This window comes from Triticum aestivum, chromosome 1A (genome assembly GCF_018294505.1).
Source record: "Triticum aestivum cultivar Chinese Spring chromosome 1A, IWGSC CS RefSeq v2.1, whole genome shotgun sequence".
Lineage (NCBI taxonomy): Eukaryota > Viridiplantae > Streptophyta > Magnoliopsida > Poales > Poaceae > Triticum > Triticum aestivum.
Window position 1 is genome coordinate 335,619,107 of NC_057794.1, and position 12,802 is coordinate 335,631,908.

The following is a 12,802-nucleotide window of genomic DNA, read 5'->3' on the forward strand; positions in this document are numbered from 1 at the left end:
GAATACACCATCATCTTTCGAAGTGCGCAGTCAATATTATGTTATATTCAAAGAAACAAGTCAAAGAGTAAAGGCTTCGCCCTTCAATACCACACTTCCAATCGAAATTCCTACGAGATTGACGTTCGAAGAAAAAGACATGGTTTGATAGAAACTTTAAGTGGGTATCAAATAAACTGGAATGAATGGTATCAATTTCTTCTTTTCTATACTGAATCTGCTTCGGTATCTCTTTCTTCCTTCCCTTCTGTAAACCAAGCAGTGACTAGCCTCTGGCACTCACTTTCCAAAGCACCAATTGACTTGCTTTCAGAACAACCCTGATCAGTTATACCTGAAATACCACCCGTACGTAGTACGCCATTCCCAATGCGGAGCGCCTTTATTTTCGTATTGAACTCCGCTAGGAAGAAAAAGTTAGACCGTAGCCTTGTCGAACAACCTCGTTTCTCGCTTTTGTCGATTGACTCGTGGGACTCTACTGAATTCCAGCATGGGTGTGGTAGATTACTGACGTGAAGCCGGACCTCTATGAGTGCTCTACATGGCCGGATCAAAGCTCCAAATCGTAATGTCGCGGCATACATAATCAGAAAATAGGATTCGTGAGAGCGTTTTCTTTAGCTGTTCCTTAAGAAAGCTATCGACTTAACCGCTTGTGTTAAACATATAGATTGTCCTATTCTCTCTTTTTTTCTCAAATGACCTATTTCACATAACCGATGTTGATTACAGATTTTGCCTTGCGTCACATTATCGTGGTGATCAATTCCTTTCGTGGATCGATTGAAATAACCGATTTTGGTGTATTAATTCAAGATAGGTAATTTTCCTCAAGGTCATAAAGATCGGTCATCTAGCGTGGACTTCTGACTCTAAGTGGAAAGTCTTTCTCATCTACCTCTTCCATCCAAAACCGTTTTTCCGCATTTTTTTCTGCCAAGTTACTTAAATCTATATCGGAGCTATAGGATCGGTAGACCCGTAAGCGAAGATGGTTCGCTCCCACATAAAGAGACGGATATTCGATGTGTTTAGCATAGTGACACTTTTTTTGGTGCCGAAACAGCCCCAATCCCTTTGGTCATTTCTCTTTTCGTGCCGGCCTGTATTCGGAGTTTCTTGGATTTGCGGTGCCTGAATGCCTTTCTCCTTCTTTTTGGTGACGTCGGATGCCCGCCTTTGGCGCTCAGAAGTGGATTCTCCTTCAAAGAGGGCTTTTCCTCTAAGAAAGGGACATGGTTGTACTGGATTTCTAGTCCTATAGTGGAAGAGCAGATAGGATCACACCTACACGTAAGTTCATTCGTTGGGTTAGTGGCCACCCACACTCCAACCTATCTATATGGCAACAAAGCAATGACAAGGCCAAAGTAGCTGACTCTTATCGCTAACTTGACTCGGTCTAAGGGCGAGCTTGAACAACTCACAGAACGACTCCTCCAGGGGCCTTCAGGCACTCAAACAGATAGTGAGACAGACACCATCTATAGAACTTGAATGACAATACACCCATATATTCTAGCTAACAATCAGAAACTGTATCCAAATGGAGGGGACACTCTTCCTTCAGAAAGATGCCTTCGAAAGAAAAGCTCTTCCCCTCAACGACACAGCACATTTTCTCAAATGTTCCACGTTTCTCACCATATCCTCATAGGGCTGAAGCACAAGAAAGAGGATTACTTGGTTACCTTGCTTCCTCGCCTAGGACAGTAGAAGGATCTGTGGCCGAAGGCGCCACAAACGAAGCGGGTCGCCTCTTTTCTGTAGATCTCCGCAAGATGACCCTTCTCCCTGCAATGATAGCACATAACGTTTTTCCCATGCTTGCGCGGTGAGGAGGACGAGGCCTTGAGAAGCTTTTCCACCATTTTTCCCCTTTGGCATTTGGATCCATGTTTTCTTTAACGATCTCCATGATAGTAAAGGTTTTTTTGGTAGCCTTTGCTTTTGACAGCGATGAAAGAAAGAGAACCCCTCCTATCTTTTGATCGTGGTCAAAATCCTATCCAAGTCCCCTTTTTTCAGATCTTTCTCCTGGTTTTGATCATCACCGTTCACCTACTTGTTACGGAGATCCCGACCAATGCACAATCCAGATTTTTTTAGCTTTTTTCTCCCATCCCATCTTGGACGGGCCCAGAAGCTTTTCTCATGTTTGAATGGAGGTCTTCCGCAAATGAATTTCCATATAGGAATTCTATAATGTGCCTGCAGATATTGATTGAAAGCTTGTTTCAATTGAACGAGGATGTGAACGAGAAGGCAACAAAAGGGAGCTTGGAGCAAGAGGAGTCATTTAGTAGTTCACGAGAAAAGGCATAGTAGAGAAAGTCTAAGGAGCAGGAAAATTTGGTCACATAGATCTTCTATTTCGCCGGAATTCGTTGATTGCTCCGTACTCATTTACAATGGAAAAACTCCTGTTCGTTGTAAGATCACTGAAGGAAAGGTTGGTCATAAATTTGGAGAGTTTGCTTTTACACGGAGACGAAGACCCTATCGAACAAATAGAGGAAAGGGGAAAAGTAAAGTCTAAGCGACATATGGATCAATAAGGAAATCCAATTTCGGTAATCTGAATCCCATATAGGTCTTTTCTTCATACTCGACCAGCCCTAGGTTGGGGATAATGAATTTTTCGAATCTTGTTGGGAGATGCTTCGCTCCGAGTCCGACTGGGACGGAATGGGGGACCCAGGCCCTTCAATGCCTCCCTCCGGATCCACTAACTCGGAAGAGCTATTCAAAGCTTTTCTGGTTGACTGTGAGGACGCCTCTGCATCCCGGGAGTAGACCGCTCCCCCGGAAGCTGTGGTCAGTCAAGAGCGGCATCCGAATCCCGCTCCAATGCCTGGAGTGGCAGCGGAAGATGAACAGAACCCTCCTTCTTTTGATTGGGAGGGACGACCTAAATCCTGTGGTCAGTTTGGACAGGGGCATTACAAATGAGCTATGCTCTATGATTTCGCTTTGTTTACACGTGTGAGTGACCTACACCTTCCAATCTATGGTTTCACCCGCGAGGTAGAACTTTCTCTAAAGCTTCTCCGCTCCGTAATACACTTGCGCCTTCCTTTATAACCATCCACTCCCACTACTTCTTTAGGACATGGCTGACTTGCTTATCACAAGTCGTCTCCCGAAAAGGCAAATATCGAGACTGAGATGCTGCTTGGAGTCTTCATTCTCTAGGGCAGAGCTCACTACCACTCATTATCGGAGGGAGACATAATAATACTGAGCTATTCTTCGATTTCCTTGCTTGCGAGATCAAAAACTGGGTATCGAACAAAGAAATATGCTCACGGTACCTCTTACCTCAAAACTTCTATTGGATCTGGGATCAGAAGAATTCCAATTTGAATGTGCTCATATCCAACTACCTGAAGGGACGATATCAGGAAAAGCAAAAGGTGCATGGGCGGTTTCAAGTTGTTTTGGTTGCGCAGCTTTCGATCACTGTGTCAGCCGAGCTCTAACGCTTCTATAAAGTGAGAAATCATGGTACCTTCATGTCTACCTTTCCCAAGGGCTAGTTCAATTCCAGAGAAATGCAAGCAATCGTACGGGACTCCCGCCGCCTACTAGGCTCACTATACCAAGTTAAGTTCCTCCAAAGTATTTTCATCATCAGTATCAGCAGAGTCACAAGATAAGGGATAAAGATAGTAGCCCATAACTCCTTTATCAATTTCCTTCTGAAACTTATCAGGGTCTAACAATGTTGGAGAAGTAGTATTGCTGCTGTCAGAAAGAATAATGGTTTCTTGCCCATTGTGACAAATACTCATTGTTCTGGCCTTCCAATCTAAATTGATTGGACTGTGACGATATAGCCAATCATAACCCAGTATAACATCATTGCTTTCCAATTTCAGTAGCTTGAAGGTGTCTTGAAATGTGTGCCCTTTAATAAGTAGTATCTGCAGTGTAAGCTCCAGTAGTTAATTGACCTCCTCCAGCCACTTTGACAGTAAACAAATGTTTCTGACTCTCATATCAGTGAAGCCCACACCACCATAATCTTTAGGGGTGCATAGGTGTTCCCATCTGACCATGTGAAATTTCTTCTTCTTACTCCCAGTAGAAGTGATTTATTATTGTATCAACTTTTTTCTGTATTTTGACAAGCAAAGTGTAGCAACCCAGAAGGTACATAGGGACATTTGATAAACATGCATTGATCAATATATCTCTTCCTCCATAAGAGAAATGTTTGCATTGCCAAGAGTCCAACTTCTTTTCTACCTTTTAATGAAAAAAATCATTAGAAGAGATCTTGTCTTTGCTGATTGGTAATCCCAGATATTATATTTTATTGGAAATTTGCCTATCTCACAGTTATATCAGCTACCCTCTGCTCCTCCTCTACACTCAACCCTACTGTGAAAATATCACTCTTTAAGTAATTGACTTTCATGCCAGACATTTCCTCTAAACAGTAGAGAAGGAATTAGAATCCAGTAATAGACTCCATGTCATTATGCAAAAAAAGCAAAGTATCAGAAGCATATTGCAAATGACTAATCCCCCCTGGTATCAGATGTGGTACCAAACCTCTAATCACACCTGCTTCCTTAGCTCTATCCAGAATTGCAGATAGTGCATCACCTACTAGGTGAAAAAGCAAAGGAGAAAGAGGATCTCCTTGCCTCAAACCTCTGAAAGTAGAGAAATATTCTCGCCAATCTCCATTCATATTCACACACACTTTGCCTCCTTCCACTGCTTGTCTAATCCAATCTATCCACCTGTCAGGGAAGTTTTTCCTATGCATTACCTCTGCCAAGAAAGGCCACTGAACTCTATCATAAGCTTTTTCAAAGTCCAACTGAAGCAAAATTCCTTCAGAGTGAGAGGTTTTCAACTCATGCAAAACTTCATGAAGAATTACACATCCATCCAAAATGTACCTCCCAGGAATAAATCCAGTCTGAAGAGAGCTGATTACTTGTCGAGCCAGAGGAGTAAATCTAAGTGTCAGAGCTTTGGTAATAGCTTTAAACATAACATTTAGAACACATATGGGTCTATACTGTAGGATACTATTAGCATCCTTAATCTTTGGCAGTAGAGAAATGACACCATAGTTTAGTCTGGACAAGTTCAACCTGCCATGATACAGCTCCTGAAGCATTTATATTAGTATATCTCTCAACTGGGGCCAAAAAGCTCTAAAAAGCTAACAGAGAAGCCATCTGGACCTGGAGCAGTATTTGGTTTCATGCTTTTCACCACCTTGTCTATCTCTTCACTCATGAAGTTAATACAAGTGAGGACTGATTTCTGTCATTCATATAATTCAGAAGAGGAAGGCCGGTTGAGTGCTTTCCGCGTAAGACTATTGAGTTTCCAGCTGATTGCCCATATTTTCCAGGATAGGATTTGTCCACTTGATTGAATTCATGTCATTGAAGCAATGAACTTGCTAGCCAGCGTGCCAAAAAGGTTGCTGACTTTGGGTACACAGAGTAGTGGCGAGAAAAGGGCTTGCGCCTCAGCCGTTTCGCTTGATTCGGACCTTGTGGTTGTAGTCACAGGGTACAAAGATAACCCCACAACCATTTGTTGTATTCTTTAAGTCAATCGCTCGTAGTATGTGCTAGAATGAGATGAGATCCAGCTCAAAGGTCAAGACCTCATTCTTTGAACCCTCCCGGGCAGTTCATGTTCTAGCTTCTCTATCTGTAGCAAGTGATACAAACAACACAACATCTTCTCCGGTCGTAGGTCGGTAGGGCTTGCCCTGGCTAAGAAATGGAATAAAAAATTCCCGGTTTCTTGACTGTTTCTGAGATTATTTACCTTTATTTACATGAAGATGCACGGTCTCTTACACTTTTCCTAGCTAAAGTTGGCGGATTGGTAAACAAACGGCTCTGCAGCTCCATTTGCTTCGGCACCACTCCCTTGCTTCTTATCGAGGTCGGTGCCAACAAACAAGTCCCATTCGAGCAATGGAATCTACATAAGAATGTACTCACTGTTAAGTATTCCACTCACTGATGCCCAGGAAAATGGGCCTCTGAAGAAAGCAAAGACGTGGACCAGATCGAAAAAGGAACTTGATCACCCGGAGAAGATTTCTTTTCTTTGCTGATTCCTCTCAATGAAATTTGCCATGTTGCACTAAGTTACTTACGGATGTATGCATGCAGTCCGGGAACACTTTGGAGTGAACACCCATCCGAACAAGTAGGGTCAATAGTTCAGCATTTAGGCCGTAACATTTAGCAAAAAACGAATCTGAAACCCAACAAGTGCTCTCCGAACCAAGCTAGATAGTCTCCTATCACTAGGCTCACCAACCAACCTGGACTTTGATTCTTTCTTATTATTCTAACCGGATATAAAAACCATAAGGATTGTTTCCAGCCGAGAGTTCCCATATGACATAAGCGCTCTTGGGTGGGGTGGGCCCTCATTCGCCAGGTCTTTGAGTGCCCGTCGTACCACGTGGTTGGTACACTAGGCTGATAGATACTTTACTTTAAGGATCTGGCACCTTCGCTAGACGGAGAGTAAGCGACTTCTATTAGCACCGGACCGTCGAGTCGAATTTCTCGTGTCATGTGCAACGTCCATCAATGGTGGTTCATTAATGTCCATAGATTTAGACTCCTTCCCCCTTCCCTTATATGCAAAAGATCGAGAGGGGCCCGAACCCAAACCGAGAACGTAAACAGAATTCGACTCACTCTCGTATGGCTCGCCCTCGAGCCCTGGGCGAGTCGGCCGGGTCTTTCCCTCTTGTTCTGTTTCCGCCACGATAAAGACGCACGGAAGAACTATGGTATGCCCAGCGCGTGGAGGATCCGTTGAGAGTGTCCCTTGTCTCGGTAGGGAACAGTACCTATTGTCTTGAAAAAAAAGGTCAGTGCTACGGTCCCCTATTGTTTGATCCAATATTGACCGGTGCGGATCACGTTCTACTACCTCCGGTCCGTGGTTCGACCTCCCGTAGTGGTCCTTGCTTTTCTTTTTGAAAGCTCCGCAGGGCCAATTTTGCGTACTTGCTCAGCGTGCCCCCCTTTCGTCGAGTGCCCCGCCCGGTTCACAGGGCTGTTGGCCTACCAAGCAAGCACTTGCCCGCTGCTCCTGCCGCCTGCCAAGTGGGCTCCGCGCTCGTTATCCTGACTGTTCTCTCTGCTGGGCCCTTTCCTATTGCTCTAACCATAAGCTATGGCAATTCCAGCTCGCACCCACTCTGGCCCGCCCAGCGGGGCCTGAGTGAGCTCAGTGGTCAGCCCCTGACGTTAGGGGTCTTTCGCTTTTGCCAGATCTATAGAGATATTACGAGTCCTCCGTCCCAGATTCCCTCGCCGCGGCCATCTGGTTCACCGGTACTACCAAAAAGTCTCATGCTTACGTTACTGTGACTGATATATAAGTATGATCTCAGACTACGAAGACCCAGTCGTGCTTCTGGTTTCCATTCTCATCATCATATTGAAGGAAACTCCTCGTGCTCCGCCATAAGAACTTGGAGTCCGTATCATGGTGAAGGTAAGGTAACGCTGTGATTCTTGCTCAAAAAACTGACCGAACACGTTCGAGTTATTGGCTCGTCCAACCCGGCAGCATTCATGAGTCACTCGTTCAACTGTCCCTTGGAGACACGGTCGAGAAGTGCCATGCATGGTCGCCCCCCCCCCCGTCCTTTCTTTCTCTCGGTCCCACCAGGGTGGGCCCTTCTGGGGTAACAAAGAAATGGATAAAAAAGGGGACTTCTGCTACAGGCTATGCCACCCATTACTTATGAGGGAAGTCGCATACGTCCCATCGCAAGCACCTACAATGTCATGATCACATTGGTTTACCCTTTTTTGGTAGTTCAACGGACGGTCTCCCCTCCGGTGCTGCTGCTGTCTGCGTAGGGTCGTCCCCCACTCCCGTCCCGGGGCGCTAAGGGGTTTTGTTTTAGGAACAGACGGCGGTGTTTTGCTGACGCCTCGAATAGACGCTTTTGTTGCGACATGCTAAGTTGTCTCCCCTATTGCTAGTAGGTTGATGGGTCGCATGCCCGACACACATGTTTTGGCCTTGCTTGTGTGTCCATAACTCAAAATAGGTGACCTAACGGCCGCCGCCCAACTAAACATACCAATAGTCACCAAATTTGTATGGGCTACTGAGGAGTAGGCAATGATCTTCTTAAGATCGATCTGTCTTAAAGTGGTCAAGGAAGTATATATTATAGCAATCACGCTTAGAGTATAAATGAAAGGAGTGAAACAAAGTGTCGCTTCGGGAAACATGGGTATTGAAAATCTTAAAAACCCGTAGGTTCCCAATTTTAAAAGAATTCCAGCCAAGATGACGGATCCAGCCGTAGGTGCCTCTACATGGGCTTCGGGTAACCAAATATGAACTGGTACCATAGGCACTTTGACGGCAAAAGAGGCGAAAAAAGCAATCCATAGAAGGATTTGGCGCCGCTCACTAAATTTAGTGGTTAATAAAATTTGTAAATTGGTGGTTCCTGTTTGGAGAAGAATCAACAGAATAGCTAATAGCATAAAAATGGATCCCAGTAAAGTATATAGGAAAAACTAATATGCTGCCTTGATCTTTCTCTGTCTCGAACCCCATACCCCTATAATGATGGTAGAGTCAGGGGTGGCCCCAAAGCGAAATTGACCGGTGGTAGTTGGTCGAAGCTCCAGTGGGCACCCACTCCCTTCTCAGGGAACCATACGTGAGACTTCCGCATCATACGGCTCCGTCCCGAGCTTCCGTCGTCGGCCCTTGTCATTAGACCACTATCCTTGTCTTTTCCGCCTTGACTCTCGAATCTTTTGCTTCTCGGGTGGTGGCGAACAATGCTGCTTGCGTAGCGAGAGATGCCCGCCCGTCGTTTAGGCCTGCTTCCTGCCCGAAAGAAGGCTAGCCGGACTAGTGGTAGGGGACCCGACCGTCAAAAACCCTACCCTATTCTCGAACCCCCTGCCGAGCTCTACCCTGCCCGCATTTATTTGGAAGGGGGCCAAAGAAATGTCTCCACCTGCTGCCAACAGTCTTTCTTCGGAATTCTACTGAACGGGTCGATCCTCCCCTCTGTTTGTTTTAGCAACTTATCCTAAGGTCTCTTCGCCAAGAACTCTCCGGCAACGACAGAGGAACTAACCTGCCTGCAGTGGCGGGGCGGCTTTTTTTTAAATAAGACCTGGACGATTATCCCTACCCTCGGTAGCTTACGAGTTTACGTCCATCCCTGGTCGGGTACAGTTTCCTTTATTTTTATCCCTTGTAGCCGTTACCCGAATTCGCGCAAGTGTGTCCACCCCCCTGACTTGACGAGGAATTCATTCTCGCGAACAAACACACCCCCTACACACACCTAGGAGCACCCCTTCCTGCATATCCATACAAGACCTGAGTAGGCGGGTCGAGGTCCTACGAGGTACCCACTACTCGGAGTACCCTCCCACCAAAAAAAGATGTGTGGTTCGGTCGTTCGACCAGAAATGCTATGCTTACGCACAAGACTACCCCTCTTCCCGAAAGCTTCGCGGGGACCTTTACTACTTTACGACAATGGGGGACCGCCCGTAGGGGGTTTACTGCACAAGGCCCCTGCAGAGGAAAAGCGTGATCCCAGCGAATAGAAGATGCTCAGCTCCGCACAACATAGGGATTGGCACGCTTTCGGAAAGAACATGGAATAGTAGAGGATCCAGCATGCAGGACATGGCGATCATTAGAAATTCACGAATTAGAAATGTTGTAATATACTCTTTCCCAAAACTTCTCATACCAGACCAACCCACTGAAATGCAAATAGGGATCAGAAATGTGGTCAATATCACGAAGAATAATGAAAGACCGTCTATACCCATATACAAATGGATGTTTTCATAAGGAAGCCATTGAAGGCTTTCCACAAATTGAGACTTGGCCGTAGAAGGATCGAATTGTATCCGAGGAACAGGGGGATACAAAAAAGTAATAAGAGAAACGCACATACCAATCAATCGTATCGGTCTTATTGAAGAATTTGGAATGAGAAGAGGAGTAATGCTTCCTAGCACGGGATAGAGAATAGGACCACTTAGACCGTAATAGCATTCACAGAAATGTGCTAACATAGAGTAGAATTGAACATTGAAAAGATTAGTTGACAACAGTCAATCAAAAGATGGGGCGCCAAATTACTAAACAATAGGGGTCTTTCTGTGCAAGTCAGCTGAACACTGTAATTGATGAGTGAGTAGGTGGGTTAGGTGCACCCCTCGCCTAGTGGGAAGTCATGAGGCTAGCCCCCCTGAATGAAGAAGTAGTGGGGCCCCCTGCCCGCCCATGTATGCGCCTTTATTTAGATTATAACTAAATATTATACTGAACTTTATCCGGGAATCTTTCTAAAGAATCCATCTGGCAAAACGCAATTTGTCGATTTCAATCTAAGGTGCACCTTGCCTTTTTCAGGTAGCTTTGTTACGCCTATTCAGCTAGGTGGGGCATTGGTCATAGCCGAAGTTGAAGGGAAAAATTAAGGTAATGAGATGATGGTGCCATCAAGAAGTTTTCGACGAACGTAGTAGCGGCCAAAAATGAAACTCTTGCATGAAAGACCGGATTTGACACAAGATGAATGGCGTTGGGGTTTTTCAAATGAAACCCGCAATCAGAAAGTCACCAACGGAGCCATACAATCTATCGAGTAGTGTGCCATGGCACGGTACTCCGCTTCGGCAGTGGAAGGAGCAACTGTCTATTGCTTTTATCTCATCCAAGATAGTGTCTCGTCTCCCCATAAAATAGATAAGCCTGTAGTTGAGCACCTATCTGAAGGCCCAATCGGCATCAGTAGTTGCATGCAACTCTAAAGAAGACGATGACGGAAAAAAGGATGGCTCGAGAAAAGGTACCTCGAATATATCTAAGAATCCGATGAACTGCTGCAAAGTGAACTGACCGGGGGGCAGCCATGAAAGGCTGACTTTCTTAGGAAAAGCCATCTGGGCAAGAGATCGTCAGATAAACCAAACTGCCGACCTACTGTCTGTACTGCGTCGGATCAGATAATGGTGAGCCATCAGTCGGACGGAGTTTAACGTAAAGCTCCAAGGGAGTGTCAACAGTCTTCTCATCATTGAGTTGAGCTCGAGTGATCAAGTCATGACGTTATTTGATCTGAGATACCAAATATCCACGAGGAGAATGTGCGACCTCCAAGCCAAGAAAAGGCTTAGGGCGCGTCAGCGCCTTCATAGCAAATAATTGATGAAGGCGACACTTGATCAGCGATATGGTAACGGAGTAATCACCAGTCAGTTTGATATCATCAACATACAACAACAGAATAGCACGTCCTCGAGGATAAACTGATACGAACATGGCCGAATCATGATCACTCCGAGCAAACCCTGCCTGGATAACATAACCACTGTGCTGAACTTCAAAAACCGACGCTATCGGGGCTTGTTGAGACCATAGATCGCTTTGCGTAAAGGACAGACAAGAGAAGAAGTCAGAAGGGCAGGTTCTCTTTCATCCGTCTTTTCTAGGTGCGCATCTCCATCTACTAAAAGTAGGGGTGGTTGCCATAGATAGATTGGGTCATTCGTAACCTGAGCAATAACCGATGCTACTACAGCAATAACGGAAATAACCGATGCTACAGCAGAAACTACAGCTATACGTGGCGGCCCCACACGCAGCTTTGTTTAACAAGCATCACCCTTCCTTTCTTTTCAAATGCTTCCTCAGTCAATCAGCAGCTTATTCGATTCCTATTCTTATTAAACATCTGATATAGATGGTGGGAACAATGAAGCAGATTCTTCATCTGTAGGTTGCAATCCGTATGATTTCTTTTCTCGATCTCCTGCTTGTGTTTCACCTCGCACCTAAGCATCACGTTCCTAGGGACAGAGACATCTGCGCTCTAAGGCAATCATAGTACTACCAGCATGGTTACATCGTTCTGCGGGCAAGCTTCAACTTCAAAGTCACCTGATTTGGCACCAGCCAAAGGAGTAGGAACAGCAGCTGGGGAAGCACCATTACCATCCATGGGATGCTTTGTGAACAGCCCCCTCTGTTCAATACCGATACCTGTCAGATTCCATAGCTGATGAATCTCTTTCTTTTTCCACTCTTTCCCCATCACGCAAGACGCTTTTCTGGCACAAACCTAGTAGTTATTTGTCCTGCTGATCTTGGGTGAACTGATGACACTGATGCTCCAAGACCAAGAGTTTTCACAGCCAAAGCTATTGAAGCTGCTCCCTCCCATGAATCACAGCTTTCTGGACGCACTGCTTGAACACCATGGAGCAAGATAGAGAAAAAACTCCTATCCCAGTTGATCGAGCTGAACCCACCCACCGTCGGGCAGGTGCATCAGCCTCTTCTTTCTAGTTTCCGACAGGGCTACCCGCACTAGCCTCTGACCTCTACTCCAAAACCTGAACTTCACAGATCCGAAGCCTAAACCTTCACTACTTCCATCACTTCATAGAGCAGGTCTTGTTTTCAAACTTGCTTTCGGGTTAAGTGCAGAAAATCAATTCAATATTCCTATCATTGAGGATCTATTAGATGAGCTACATGGTGCACAACTGTTTTCCAAACTTGATTTGAGATCAGGTTATCATCAGATAAGAATGAGAAGAGAAGACATTCATAAATTTTAGGACATATTTTTGTCATTATGAATACTTAGTGATGCCATTTGGACTCACTAATGCACCTGCTACCTTCCAATCTTTAATGAATCATGTTTTTGCTCCGGAAATACCTTTTGGTATTCTTTGATGATATTCTGATATATAGCAAGACCAAACAAGCT

At 45.2% G+C, this 12,802-nt stretch overlaps 1 pseudogene; it reads right to left on the reverse strand.

Annotated features, from left to right (window-relative positions):
* Positions 1-7,985: 7,985 nt before the first annotated feature.
* LOC123184428 (NADH-ubiquinone oxidoreductase chain 4-like) lies at positions 7,986-10,109 on the reverse strand (annotated as a pseudogene).
* Positions 10,110-12,802: the final 2,693 nt, after the last annotated feature.